This window comes from Drosophila willistoni, unplaced genomic scaffold, assembly GCF_018902025.1.
Source record: "Drosophila willistoni isolate 14030-0811.24 unplaced genomic scaffold, UCI_dwil_1.1 Seg777, whole genome shotgun sequence".
Lineage (NCBI taxonomy): Eukaryota > Metazoa > Arthropoda > Insecta > Diptera > Drosophilidae > Drosophila > Drosophila willistoni.
Genome location: NW_025814680.1, coordinates 1 through 14,251, shown reverse-complemented (window position 1 = coordinate 14,251; position 14,251 = coordinate 1). Strand labels below are relative to the sequence as shown.

General features: G+C 39.4%; 1 non-coding gene across 1 annotated transcript; it reads right to left on the bottom strand.

The window, feature by feature from the left end:
* Positions 1-7,404: 7,404 nt before the first annotated feature.
* Positions 7,405-7,511, bottom strand: LOC111519346. The gene has a single exon (XR_002724328.1). It is a non-coding gene; the product is annotated as a U6 spliceosomal RNA (small nuclear RNA).
* Between the last annotated feature and the right edge of the window lie 6,740 nt (positions 7,512-14,251).

Genomic DNA, 14,251 nt, shown 5'->3' with positions numbered 1-14,251 from the left:
GAAGACCCATAATACTAGAGCTCAATCACAATCAAGTAAGGTAGCATCTCCGGCTAGTCAGTCAAAATCAGGAGGTAGAGGTAGAAAACCTAAATCTTCAACGGCACGTAAACTGGAGAACTTGAATCAACACAACCAGCGTTCAGCTCGGTCACAGCAACAATCAATTTCAAATCGAGCAGTTGAGATAAATGTTAATTCAATTTTTGAAAGAATGGAATATTTAATTGATCAGAGATTGGGAAATTTAAATTTAAATAATTCAGTTGGACGATCTAGCAACCACGATGAGCATCGCGTTCCAACCTCAAGATCAGATTCAATATCACATCATTATATTAATCCTGGAAAAGCCGCCGAATTAGTACAAAGTTGGGGTATTAAATTTGATGCGTCTCCTAAAGGTCCTACAGTATCAGAGTTTCTATACAGAATAAAAGCATTAACTGTAGACAATTTTCAGAGTGATTTTACACCAGTGTGCAGAAATTTGCACCTACTGTTAACCGGAAGAGCCAAGGAATGGTATTGGCGCTATCGAAAAGAACATAACGAAGTTATTTGGGAAGAGTTTTGTATGGATTTAAAACAAGAATACGACGATTTTTAGGATGATGATTTGATTCTTGAAGAAATACGTAACCGGAAACAAAGGAATGGTGAAGCATTCGATGTTTACTATGAAGACGTAATGACTTTGATATCGAGATTGGTAATACCTTTGGAGGAAAAACGACTCGTACATCAGCTACAAAGAAACCTGATATCAGAAGTACGAGAAGCTTTATTATACGTTCCAATTGAATCGGTATCTAAACTTCGCCAGTTGGTGCACCGCCGAGAGCAATTTCTCCGTGAAGAATCAGGAAAACGCATTACGAAGTATACAAATGTTAGGAAGAATATCGCTTTACTCGAAGAGACAGACGAAAATCCAGAGGAAGAAGATATTCAACCGGAGTTAAATGCAATTCAAGTCAAGGAAAAGAAATACATTTGTTGGAATTGTGACATCGAAGGACACAGATGGGACATGTGCTTAGAAGAGCGCTGCATTTTCTGCTACGGATGTGGAAAGAAAAATGTCTACAAACCACAATGTGAGGTATGCCTATCCCGTTCGAAAAACTCCAATCAGGGCCCATCATTCCGTCGCAGCCGAGTGGACCCTCAGTAGATGTCAAGAATGACACAGCGACAAACAACATAACACCAGATTTGACAAATAAAATTCAGCCGTAACCCAGACTACCATTCCATCAACGGCTGCAAAACTATTTAGCGATTCGAGATAAAATATTTGCACAGGAGGTTGCAACTTGCCAGTTTATTAGAAGTCGCTCAAGCGAACGTCTGCGTCACTTTTGGAAGAAAGTAAAAGATGTCCAAAGACGAATAATAGCGTCTATGATTAACAAAGCCGCAGATGGCCGTTTCTATGCTCCAGTAAAGTTTCTCGAATTTTCTGAGCTTGGTCTATTGGATACTGGAGCCAATTTCAGTTGTATCGGATCAGATTTAGCAGCAAAAGACTGGACGAAATATCCCGGATTTTCAACTATTGTTTCAAGTGTGGCAACAGCAGATGGGAAAAGACATCCAGTTACCGGAATAATAAGAACAGAGGTGCAATACGAAAGCAAGCGAAAATCTCTTTCTCTTTTTATTATCCCGTCATTAGCAAAACGAGTTATTTTAGGAATCGATTTCTGGAAATCTTTTGAGTTATGTCCAGAATTTTCATCTCGTTGTAAGACTAGCATATTAGATAAAAATATTCACTCGATTGATGACGAAAAGAAATGTCTATTAACCCCAGAGCAAGAAAAAGATTAAACGATGTTGTACAATTGTTTCCGGATTTTAAACAACAGGGATTAGGCCGAACTCCACTTATTGTTCATGACATAGAGATCAAAGAAGCAACTCCAATCAAACAACGCCTATCCCGTGTCGCCAGCGGTTGAAAAGTTGATGTATAAAGAAATCGACCGAATGTTGGAAATGGGAGTGATCGAGAGAGCCAATAGTCCTTGGAGTTCTCCTATGCGTCTGGTTATGAAGCCCGGAAAAGTGCGATTATGCTTGGATGCAAGAAAAATAAATGAAGTCACCAAAAAGGACGCATATCCGCTGCAAAGCATAGATGGAATTTTCGCGCGACTGCCCAAGGCAAACTTTATAACATTGCCCTTTCAGAAAAGTCCAAACCTATAACAGCTTTCACGATACCCGGCCGCCCCTTGTACCAGTTCACGGTAATGCCATTCGGATTATGCAACGCTTCGCAAACCATGGCACGATTGATAGACGATCTAATTCCAGCAGATCTGAAATACTGTGTGTTCGGATACCTAGACGATCTCTGTGTGGTGTCAGAAGACTTTGATTCCCATTTGGGAATTCTGATTCGTATGTCTCAGCAATTTAGAAAGGCAAATCTAACTTTAAATATAGAAAAGACAAAGTTTTGTGTTACAGAAGTGCCATATCTGGGCTATATTATAGAAAGAGGAGGAATTTCAATAGACCCTGCCAAAATAGAAGCAATAAAGACTTGGCCAATTCCGAAAACGATAAAGCAAACCAGGTTTTCGATAACCCAATTGCTAACTAAGAAAAGAAAATTTTTATGGACACAGGAAGCTCAAATTGCATTTGAAAAACTTAAGGAAAAGCTTACCTCTGCACCGATCTTGATCAATCCAGACTTCAATAAGAAATTCTTCGTGCATTGTGATGCAAGCAACTATGGCATCGGAGCAATGTTGGTACAATTGGACGAATAAGGAGCTGAGAAGCCTATAGCATTTATGTCGAAGAAGTTAACAACAGCTCAACGAAACTATAGCGTAACAGAACGCGAGTGCTTGGCTGCTTTGGAAGCAATTGAAAAATTCCGCTGCTATCTGGAACTACAGGAATTCGAAGTCATAACCGACCACGCCAGTTTAGTTTGGTTGATGCGACAGCTAGATTTGAAAGGAAGACTCGCGAGATGGGCCATGAAGCTGCAAGGTTATAAGTTTGAAGTAAGTCACCGACGAGGTCAAGATAATGTAATACCCGACGCCTTGTCCAGAATGTTTTCAGAGGATTTGTGTGCTTTGGAAGAACTTCGCCCCTTAGTCGATTTGAACTCTCCTAGTTTCAATGATGAAGAGTATCAACAACTAAGACAGAAAATTGAAAAAGAACAGGAAAGATACCCGGATTTAAAAACCAGAGGGCCGGGGCTAACTTCGACCGCGTCAAAGTTTGTATACCCTTGCAACTTTTATGGTAACTCTTTCCTTACCTAAAGCCATCAAAGTGGAAAAACGTTCAAGCAAAAAGGCTAACATTTGCGAAAGAACGGCCTACAATCTTAGTATAGGAAATAACGAAGATATTGATCAAAGTCACTGTTTTCCACCGATCGTTCCTATGGGAGCTATATGATATAGTAACCCGATCTTTATCAAATTCAGCACAGTCATTAACAGATAAATTAAACTAACAAATGTTTAATTTAAAAGCAATCGCGTCAAAAGTAACGAAGTTATTGACAAAAGTCACTGTTTTCGAAAGATCGTTCCTATGGGAGCTATATGATATAGTCACCCGATCAAATTTGGCACAGTCGTTTATATGTGTAATTAACTCACCAATATTAAATTTCATGACAATAGCTCAGAAAATAACGAAGTTATTGAGAAAAGTCACTGTTCGTGACTTTGCCATTTGTATGGGAGCTATATGATATAGTGATCCGATCTGGCTGAATCCGAGATATACAACGCCTGCAGTATATACAAGCCTACATGCAAAATTTCAGCTCTGTAGCTTTTACGGTCTAGGAGGAGTTTGCGTTGATCCAGACAGACGGACAGACGGACGGACGGACGGACGGACGGACATGGCTATGAACTCGTCTCGTCGTGCTGATCAAGAATATATATACTTTATATGGTCGGAAATTCTTCCTTCTATGCGTTGCACACTTCTGACCAAAATTAATATACTCTTTTTGCAAGGGTATAATAATAGATCAATTTGTCTATATACGCACGGAGCATGATGATGGAACAGAGTCCAGTCAAGTCAACATTTGGAAATTATGGATTCCACATAGTTTGTCCAAAGAAGTTATAAAACGAGCTCATAAAGACACGATATCTGCTCATGGCGGAATGGCAAAAACTTTGGAGCTCATACGTCGGACATTCTTTTGGCCTGGCATGGTGGTACAGGTGCGTGATTATATACGAAACTGTGAGACGTGCAGGTCAACGAAAGCACCTAACCAAATCTTAAAGCCACCAATGGGTAAGCCCGCAGTATCAGAGAGACCTTTTCAGCGATTATATATTGATCTTTTGGGACCATATCCGAGAAGTAAACGTGGTCATAGCGGACTCCTGATAGTGGTTGATCACTTATCGAAGTATCATTGGCTTCAATCCCTTAAAGTATTTAAGAGCATGTGATTCAAGAGTACCTACAGGATAATATATTCTTTAGATACGGTGTTCCCGAGATATTGGTTAGCGACAACGGATCACAATTCAAGGCAAGCGAATTTAATGCATGGTTGACGACGTTGGGTATAAAACATATATATACAGCAGTTTATTCCCCACAGTCGAATGCCTCTGAGAGGGTAAACAGATCCATAATTGCAGCAATACGCGCCTATCTCAAAGAGGACCAGCGCGAATGGGATCTACACATACCTGCTATAAGTTGTGCACTAAAGAATTCGTATCGTCAGAGTATAGGATGCTCTCCCCTCCATGCTTTGTTTGGCTTCGACATGGCCACACATGGTTCGCAATACACTCTTCTCGAAAAGATTAATATGCTAAATGAATCGAATAACGTGTTGCGAAAAGACGATCAGTTAGCATTACGGCGTAATTTACTCAAGAAGAATATAGCACAGGCAGCGGAGCAGAATGCAAAGGTATATAATCTGAGGACCAAGGAGGTTAATTTCAAAGTAGGACAAGAAGTCTTTAGACGTAATTTTGGACAGAGTAACTTCCAAAATGCGTTAGTGCTAAGTTAAACTTGTTGTGGCTAAAGTCCCGAGTTCGAGAGAGATTAGGAAACTGTTATTATGTGTTAGAGGATTTAAATGGTAAACTGATAGGAACCTATCATGCTAAGGACATTAGGCAGTAACTGTCTTTTTTCAGGTTAATACTCCGAAGCAAGCTCTAGTATTATCCTGTGGTTGTAGTGCCCAGTTTCTGCCGTTAGTTTTATTTTTAAATTTTAAGGCGTTAGTGTGTATTTCAGTAAGTGAAATACACACTCTTCTCCTCGAGAAAATAATATATATAAATTTAAATCTGAAATTTTCGTGGCCATCAAGCCAAATTATTAATTAAATATTAATCTGGAGCATATAGGACAACAATTATTGTGAAGTTTTGTGAATCTTATTATCGTAAGTTAATTTTTTGTGGATATTTAAATCTTTGGAAGTTTCTAATAAGTTCTTTTGGAAACTTAGCCCTAATCAAATTGAGTGCTGAAAGCCTAAGCAAGGAATTTTCTATTTGAATTCCGAGAATTTGCCAGGGATAATTTTTGAGACACCGTGGGCTCAAAAGCTGCACACCGTGAAGGGCACAGGGACATTTCGACAAAGTCGACCAGCTTGGAGTAGCCGCCCGAATCGGATACGGGCAGAGAAGTTTCTTCGTTGCGGATTGAGAGTCCCTTAGACCGAATTTGTTGCATAGGAATGCCAGACGCTTGATTTAACCTAACATTTTATTCCTAAGCATCATCCAGCGGACGACGAAGGCCTTCGACGGACCGGACGGATGGGTAAGTCCTAAGTTCTTGAAAAAATCATGTTCGATCTGGTATTTCCCTGTTTGTATGCAAAAAGAATACGAGTTCAAAGTCAAATAATCAGCAAATAAGAAAAATTTTCTCGCGTACAGTAAAGCTAAAGAAAAGATCAAAGAAAAAAGAAAATTGCCAATCAGTGTTGAGAAATTAAATCGATATTAAGAATCGCCTTTGATTGTGTGAGCGAGCCTACAGTTATTTATAATTAGTGTCGTAATTTAAGTTGGAGACTTCCAAATTCCAATTGACATTTTCATTTTTGAATATCTATAAGTTTATATATATCCACCTTACAATTAAGATTTCACAAAACAAGACATATTATCCCTAATTTGGCTTTTGGATGCCTGAAATGATCCAATTATTTAATTTGATTACCGTATATTATAAGAATCATCATTTTAGTTTAGTCAACTCGGATTATGTTTCCGACTTATTGAAGTATTTTGGAATTCCATAACCCTCGTGAATAAATATCATTTTGTAATGTTTGAGTAAAAGTTATGTGATCTTCCTTGTAGCGAAATGTGAGCGGTGAGCTGAATTATATTGGGATTTTCCAGAATCTTGCGAAAGGAAAATCTTTGGTTGGGAGGGTTTAGACGCGAAGGTATAATAACATCCTCATAGCTTCCCTATTTGTGCGATACTAATATACTCTTTTTCTCTATCCTTCTAGTTCATCTCTTTTGGTTAAGTAATTGTGTAATATTCGTGCTCTAGGGACTTGGTTTTATTTTATGTACTACGGGTGTATTGAGTAATGCTGGTCCAAAGAACCCCCCCAAAGACTGTTTGCTAGCCGACAGCCAGAAGTCCCACTCGGACCAAACTTCTCGATACATTAAGCCCGTAGAAGTGTTGGCTTTGGCCGAATTTGTGGTACTCTTGCCCAACATAACATCTGATGATTAGGGACTGCGAGAGAGACTACCAATATAGGCTGAACCTGACCTCTTCTTGGATCAAAGAAGATTCTTTGACTAACAGGGGATGTACATGATCTGGATTCATTCCGGGTTGTGTACATTACAGTTTGTCTTCTTTCTTTAGGTTGTGGTGAATTGGCACCTTAGCAATAGTAATAATAGTAACATCCACTTTAACTTTTAATAGTTAGTTTAGTTTTCCTAACGCGCATTAAATTTATTGATGATAGTGAGTGTGAAAAGGGGAGAAAGAACCCCGACCAATCCGACGAGCTAGACCCGAGCATAGCAAGAATGCGCACTCTCGAACCTGATCACACTAGTGGTTCAATCATTTTGTCAATTCAACAACTAATGAGCGCAACGAAGCTTAACGCTTTCGACTTATCCCCAACCTTAGTGCCTTTACTTCTAAAATTAAGTTCTTGTAAAAAGAACTATGTCCACTAACACTCGGGACTTTTAGATGTTAACTAGGTTGAGCGAGAACTATGAACCATAACCCATTTTGGTCACTACAGTTGATCTGGGAAGAAATTCCTGGTACCACTGGCAACCTTTATAGCTGGCCATATAGGCTCCAGAGCAATGGTAGCAGGTTGGTTGTGCATCAAGTGGCAGCATACACAATAATGTGGAACGCTTCACGATTTTGCGTGTCATCCTTGCGCAGGGGCCATGCTAATCTTCCCTGTATCATTCCAATTTTAGTATATGTTCTGCCAAACAAAGAACAAATGATAAAAAAAAATATCAAAGAAGCTAACATCGGCTATGCCGAAGTTTATATACCCTTGCAGTCCTTGATAATAATAATTTTACATGTTCAAATTTGTTTTCTGCAACTCAATTCATCAATATACAAACAAAACAATTTTACTCTTTATTTTACAATTATTTTACAATCACATATGTTAATTTCATAGCATACTCCGATTTTTATGAAAATGTTTCTTCTAGTTCTTCGTGAGCTATATAATATAGTGGTCCGATCCTGATGGTTGTCATACTTTATTTTTCCCGGGTAATAAAAAACCCCGAAAAAAAATTTCAGCCCGATAGCTCTTAAGACGGCTGAGTAAAACGCTTTCACACAGACGGACGGACGGACGGACAGACGGACAGACGGACATGGCTATATCAACTCAGCTTCTCATGCTGATCAAGAATATATATACTTTATGGGGTCGGAAACGTCTCCTTCTGTGCGTTACAAACATCTTATAATACCCTCTGCAAGGGTATAAAAATTATAAGAATTTAATTGAAGAAATTAAAAATAAACTTAAAAAAAAATTAAATAAAGGGAAATGAAAAATGGAATCAGTCACGGTCGTCGTCCTCAAACAAGGGAATGGTCTCTATTGCTGCTTCAAGATAGTTTGGATTAAGTTTGACCAGCAAGATATTTTCAAGTATGTCCTCGCTAAGTCTGATTCGATATTCGGTAAGCACAAGCCTCAACATCGAAAATGCTCTTTCAATCGTCACCTGTTATAAAAATTAGGCATAAAACTTTGACATTAACACACAATATTTGTATATTTTGGGAACTACATAATTACCTGAGTTGGTGGAACTGCAAAGCATACGTTACTTATTGCGTATAACTCTTTATCGGTATGGTACGTTGCTCGCCAAAAAGATAGAACATTTGTGTCACTTCTTTGGTACTGAAGTTGCAATTTATCAATTTTTGTGTGTATATCCAAGTTTCCTTCATGACCTTGAGCTCCTTGGAGTAAATATGCGTTTAACAGTTCATCTTCATCATTGAAAAAAATTTCGTGCGAATCGTTTGAAGAGGAATTTTGTGATACGGTGGGATTTTCTGATTTATTGAATTCCATTATTTGGTTCCAAATCGTTTTTAAATGAGTTGCTGCTTCTGCTTTTTGGTTGTAACTCAGTGTGTGTTGGAAGCGTGGATCCAAATATAGACAAGAAATTAAAAACTTGTTATTCAACAATGTTTTTGATCGCGTCTCTATAGAATTTACAATTTTTTGGCCAATGACTTTTACATTTTCAACACTTCTTGGAACTTCTTCAGTGTTTTTTGCAATGGTGTAAAAATATTATAAAAATCTTCTATAAAGGACCATAATTTTGAATTGACTTCAAAATTCTCTTCCTCAGATTTATTTTTAATGGACTCAATTCTGAGCAAGACTTCTTTGGCTTGAATCAAATCAGAAAGCATGTTCAACATTATAAGTTGAACCCCACCTGGTCGGACAATCTAATTGGGGGAGTTTCAATTGTCGCATTTCGAAAATTTCGCGAAACCCATTGGAAGACTTCCTGACGTACTTCGTGAAATTGCGTCAACTCAGCAGGTTTTGCACCATGGCAGATGCGACACATCGACACACTTCAATGTTTCCTATTTGAAAACTAGGCACTGCTTCTATAATAATATTTTTTTTAAATATTCCTCATTATCACAGGTGTCATCATTTTCGTCTTCTTCAGATAACACAGACAATATTCTGGTCGCTTTAAGCATACTCGCGCCGTTGTCTGATGTTATAGAAATTATTTGTTTTAAATCTATATCATACTTCGTAAGGACTTTCAGTATTTCAGTTGCAAGATTTTTTGCAGTACTTGAACCTAACCATTCAGTTCGACCATTCCCAAAATGACGGATTTGATGTTGTGCGTATGCATAAATTGCGCACTTACACCGAATATGTTGCGCGTTAACCTTGTTGCACTGTCTATTTTTAATGATATCAATTGATTTTTCATCTCTTTGCTTATGTCCTTTTTTATGTTGTCTACTAGTTTAATGTTTTTTTGCAGTTTAAGGCATTTAACTTCATGTCTTTTCCACCCGCGGCTTTAAGCCATTCGAATAAAGGGTCTATAAACTTTTTTAAGTTGGCGAATTCAAAACATTAAAAGGAATGCAGTCTTCCGAAACTAAGCCTATATAGGCTCGTAATAGGTCTTTTTTATTCACTTCCATTTTAATTTTTTTTTCCGAATTGACTTTGAATTTTTTGACACCTCTGGGATGCTTTCCTCAGCGTCAACGTTAACAGTAATATTATGCAGTTTCTATAGGTGTGATTTTAAATTAATATTTAGCACACTTTTACACGTTTTACACACCGCGACTCCTTCTTCGACGTTATTATCAAAGTACTTCCATATTTCTTTGCTTTTTGCCATTTTTAGTCTCCGAATTTTGTATACAACGGGATTGTATTGTTGCCGTTCTAGTTAAAACTAAATGACTAATGGACAATTTTTTTTTTTTTAACGTTTAATATATATTTGTTGAATCTACTCTTAAATTAGAGCCTAACAACAAGTTTGAGATATTTTTCTTACACTAGTACTTAAGATAAATACTGGGGATATTGCAGGCGGCCTTAATCACTTGTTATTGGGTTGGTCTGTCATTTCTTTTAAGACGCGTTCTATTATTAGTTCGCGTAAGGGAATTGGCAAGAAGATTTGGGTGTGCATCCAGTTTCGCAGAATACTTTAGTTGTTGAGTACCTATTTCAGATTTTAGGCTAGGTATATTTAGATCATTTTGAATGTTGTCGTTTCGTATATACCACGGGGCCCCCGTGATTGATCTTAAAATCTTCGACTGCGCTCTTTGTATAATATCGACATTGCTGGTACTTGCCCCATAGTACGGCTTCGTAAGTCCAGATTGGTTTCAGTACGGAGTTGTATAGGAGGACTTTAAACTCCAGACGTAGAGGGGACTAGCATTGATGATACAATGTAGGCTACTCGCTTTCAGTTTAAGCTGTGACTTTTTTGCCTCGATGTGCTTGCGCCAAGTTAGTCTTCTGTCTAGGTGGATACCAAGGTAAGTGACATCCAAGGCTTGAGGAACTGGTACGTTGTTTAGCATTAGAGCTGGACAGTTTCTTCTGTTAAGCGTAAATGTAACATGTTTGCATTTCTGCTCGTTGACCCGGATACGCCAGGTTGCTAGCCATTCCTCTACCACCTTAAGGTGTTCCTCTAATTTTGCAGAGGCTTGTATTGGGCATTTGGATCTGCTGAGGATTGCCGTGTCATCGGCAAAAGTGGACATTGTAAGTCCTAAACACATTGGCAAGTCTGCAGTGTACAGCAGGTAGAGCAATGGGCCGAGTACACTGTCTTGCGGTACACCAGCTTTGATTTCAAAATCAGCCGAGACGAAGCCATTACATCTTACAGCGAATTTCCTCTTGTAAAGGTCAGATTCCATGAGTTTGTGGGTGTACTGTGGCAGCTTTTGCCGGATTTTAAACATCAGACCCTCCAGCCAAACTCTATCGAAAGCCTGGGCAACGTCGAGAAAGACAGCCGCACAGTATTCTTTTAGTTCGAATGCTGTTCGTATTTCGGATGTTATGCGATTGACTTGTTCAATTGTACCATTTTTTTCGCGGAAGCCGAACTGGTGTGAAGGGATTGTGTTCTCCGATGCCAGAAATGAGTTTAGTCGGATCTGCAGGACCTTTTCAAAAAGCTTCGAAAGACATGGCAGCAAACTAATTGGCCTATAGGATGATGGCTGGGTTTTGTCCTTTCCCACTTTAGGAATCATGATGATAGTGGACTTTTTCCATGTTCTTGGGAAGTAGCCAACTTTTATTATAGCGTTGAACAGTTTGCAGATATATTGTATGTATGGCGATGACAGGGAGTTCTAGGATCATTTTCGTTGTGATTAGGTCATGGCCAGGAGCTTTTTTCGGCTTTTTGTGGTTTTTAATAGCTGCAGTGATCTCGTCCGGTTGGAGTTCCGAGTACTCACTATCCGTTAATGTGCTCGAAGGGGGAAGTACAGATGAGTTTAATGTTGGATTTGGCTGGAAAACCATTTTAAGATGTGTGGCAAATACGGATGCCCTCTCTTCGTCAATGCAGGCCCCTCCACCGGTTGGACTTATCGGTGAAATTGTCTCTGTAGTAGCGCTTAAAGTTGGGTGGGCTTTCCACAGAGCTTTTCTATGTATTTCCTTTGAGCCCAGCTTTCCTCTAGTCTTAACGCCTTGGAGAGGTTGCGATTAGCTTGCCTTAGGCGAAGTTTTGCTGCTGGTGATCGAGTAATCTGCCATTCTCTTCTTAGACGTCGTTTTTCCGTTACTAATTGTTCTATCCGCCGGTTCGTAGGCCTGTCAACAGGTTTGGTGTAAGAAGAGGCATGTGGAGTAGATACTCTTGCTGCTGCTCCCATCATCGACTCAAGTGCAGAGACGCACATATCAATGTCCTCTGCAGCATCCAGTTTCGGCGAACAGTCAATGTGGGCACTCATGTACATTTTTAATTTATGCCAATTTGTTTTCTTGTTTGTAAGCCTATATGGGCGATCAAGTACTTGAGGTCTTGTTAATAGTGTGAATAGCACTGGAGAGTGATCGGAAGTTAAATCTTGCAGTGTTTCCGCAGTGATCCGATTACGTAGAATCCTCTTGGTTACTGCGAAATCAATCAAGTCAGGCACTTTCTGTGGATCTGTGGGCCAATAAGTAGGCCTACCCGGTGAGACGCAATCCATCTTATTGAGAGGGTTGATTATTGTGTTGTACAACTGCTTGCCTTTAGGATTTACCAGGCGAGATCCCCAGTGCGTATGTTTGGCGTTATAGTCCCCTGCTGCAATGAAGCGATCTCCGAGTGTGTTAAAGAAATCGGTAATTTCCGGTTCCGAGATTGAGAAGCAACCAATGTAGTGTTGCCGCAGCTGGTTGGGACGGTTATAGCAGTTGCTTGTAGGTGCTGTGTTTCAAATCTGTTAAGGAACGAGTGTTTTATACGGTTTTTGATTAGGATACCAGTCCCGCCATGAGCTTTTCCGTCTGGATGGTTTGTTGCGTAGAAGGTATATTTTGGTATTCGAAAATTATTTTTTGATGTTAAATGTGTTTCCAAAATCATGTTTTGATTAAGTGAGATCAATAAGGCCTTTAAACCACTTGGAGTTTGCTGGCCAAGTTGCGCTAGGTAGCTGATTCTCCGTCTGTCCAGTTCGGAGCACACTAGCGAAGAATACACTAGGACTGGTTGTAGCAGGCATGTTATTAGATCATCATCTAACAGCCTTGGCGAAGAATACCTCCGGTGTAGTTTTGGAGGCGTTGAAGGTGATTTTTGCGCCCGTTTAGGTGTGATTTAAGATCCTTGAAGACAGGACATCCTCTGTAGTTGGCCGTGTGGTTCCCTCCACAGTTGCTGCATAGTCGTAGTGCGACGTTGTTTCTGTCCTTGGTGCAAATGCCATCTTCATGATGTACGCCGCAGCCAACACACACTGACCTAAGATTGCAATTGTTTGAGGTGTGGTTGTATTCCTGGCAGTTTTTACACTGCGGTGGTTGGCGTCTCTTATGGGGCTCCTCTACGGTGATTCTTTTGTGCAATAGAAGCTGTAGGTTGTAGATTGGGTGCACTTCATTTGGGTTTGACCGCTTTGCATCTGGTTGGAGCTCGATTTTAAAGAGCGGCTGTGCGACTTTGTTCCTGTTGATGATGTAGACAACGGATTTGACCGCAAACCCTTTTTCGACCAACGCGTCTGCTATTTCTTGAGTAAGGACCGATGGCTCAATCCCCTTTTACACAACCTGGAGGCCCTTACTGCTTTTTAGTTGGTAGGTATAGAAGTTGATGTTAGCATTACGGAGGTACTTTTCGATGATGCGGAAATTTTCCTCAGTTTGGGTTTAATTTTAAACATTTAATTTCTTTAATGTTACCCCTATTGAGAGGGGTTACAACAAAGTTATTTGCTCCTACTGTTTCTACTAGCTTCAAAATCAGGGCGCTGCAGTTGGCGCCATGGATGTATAAAGGGGGTGGTCTAGCCGATTTAACTTTATCTACAGCGCCGGCTTGATCGTCTTGCTGATCGGCAAGAATTTTAAAACGATTCCCGCTAAGGGCTGCTACTCGTTCATTTGGTTTGGTTATTTTCGGCGTATTGCCACTTTTTTTCTTTTGCGGGCTTAGCTTCCGCTTATTGACAATTTACATGTATTGATATAGTATTGAGTATGTGTACTTTCATGTGTATGTATTGTGGGCAGTAGATGAATTGACCGAGAGATTCGGGTTTTATTTGCTTTAAATTAATTGTAGTTTATTTTATTTTGTAATGTACTTATTGTAGTTAGTGTTTTCTTATAAATATTATTTTTTTTAGTTATCATCAATGTTCTCTTGATATCTGTCTCATACTCCTCAACGCTCAACAACGACTGACCCACACGACAGACGCGCTAAACTTACCTCTCTCTCAGAGAATCAATTAAAATAGTGGGATCGAAGAGTAGCAAGAGAGCAAGTGTGACCGTCCCTCCTGCTACAACTCGGCCATCCTGACCGTAAGATCTCCTGATCCTTACATAATAAATGTTACAATAAGGTGAAATCTTGTAACTTCAAATTAGTTAAGGTACATTACATAAAAGTCTATTACAGACTGTAATTTACAGTTAACATTATTT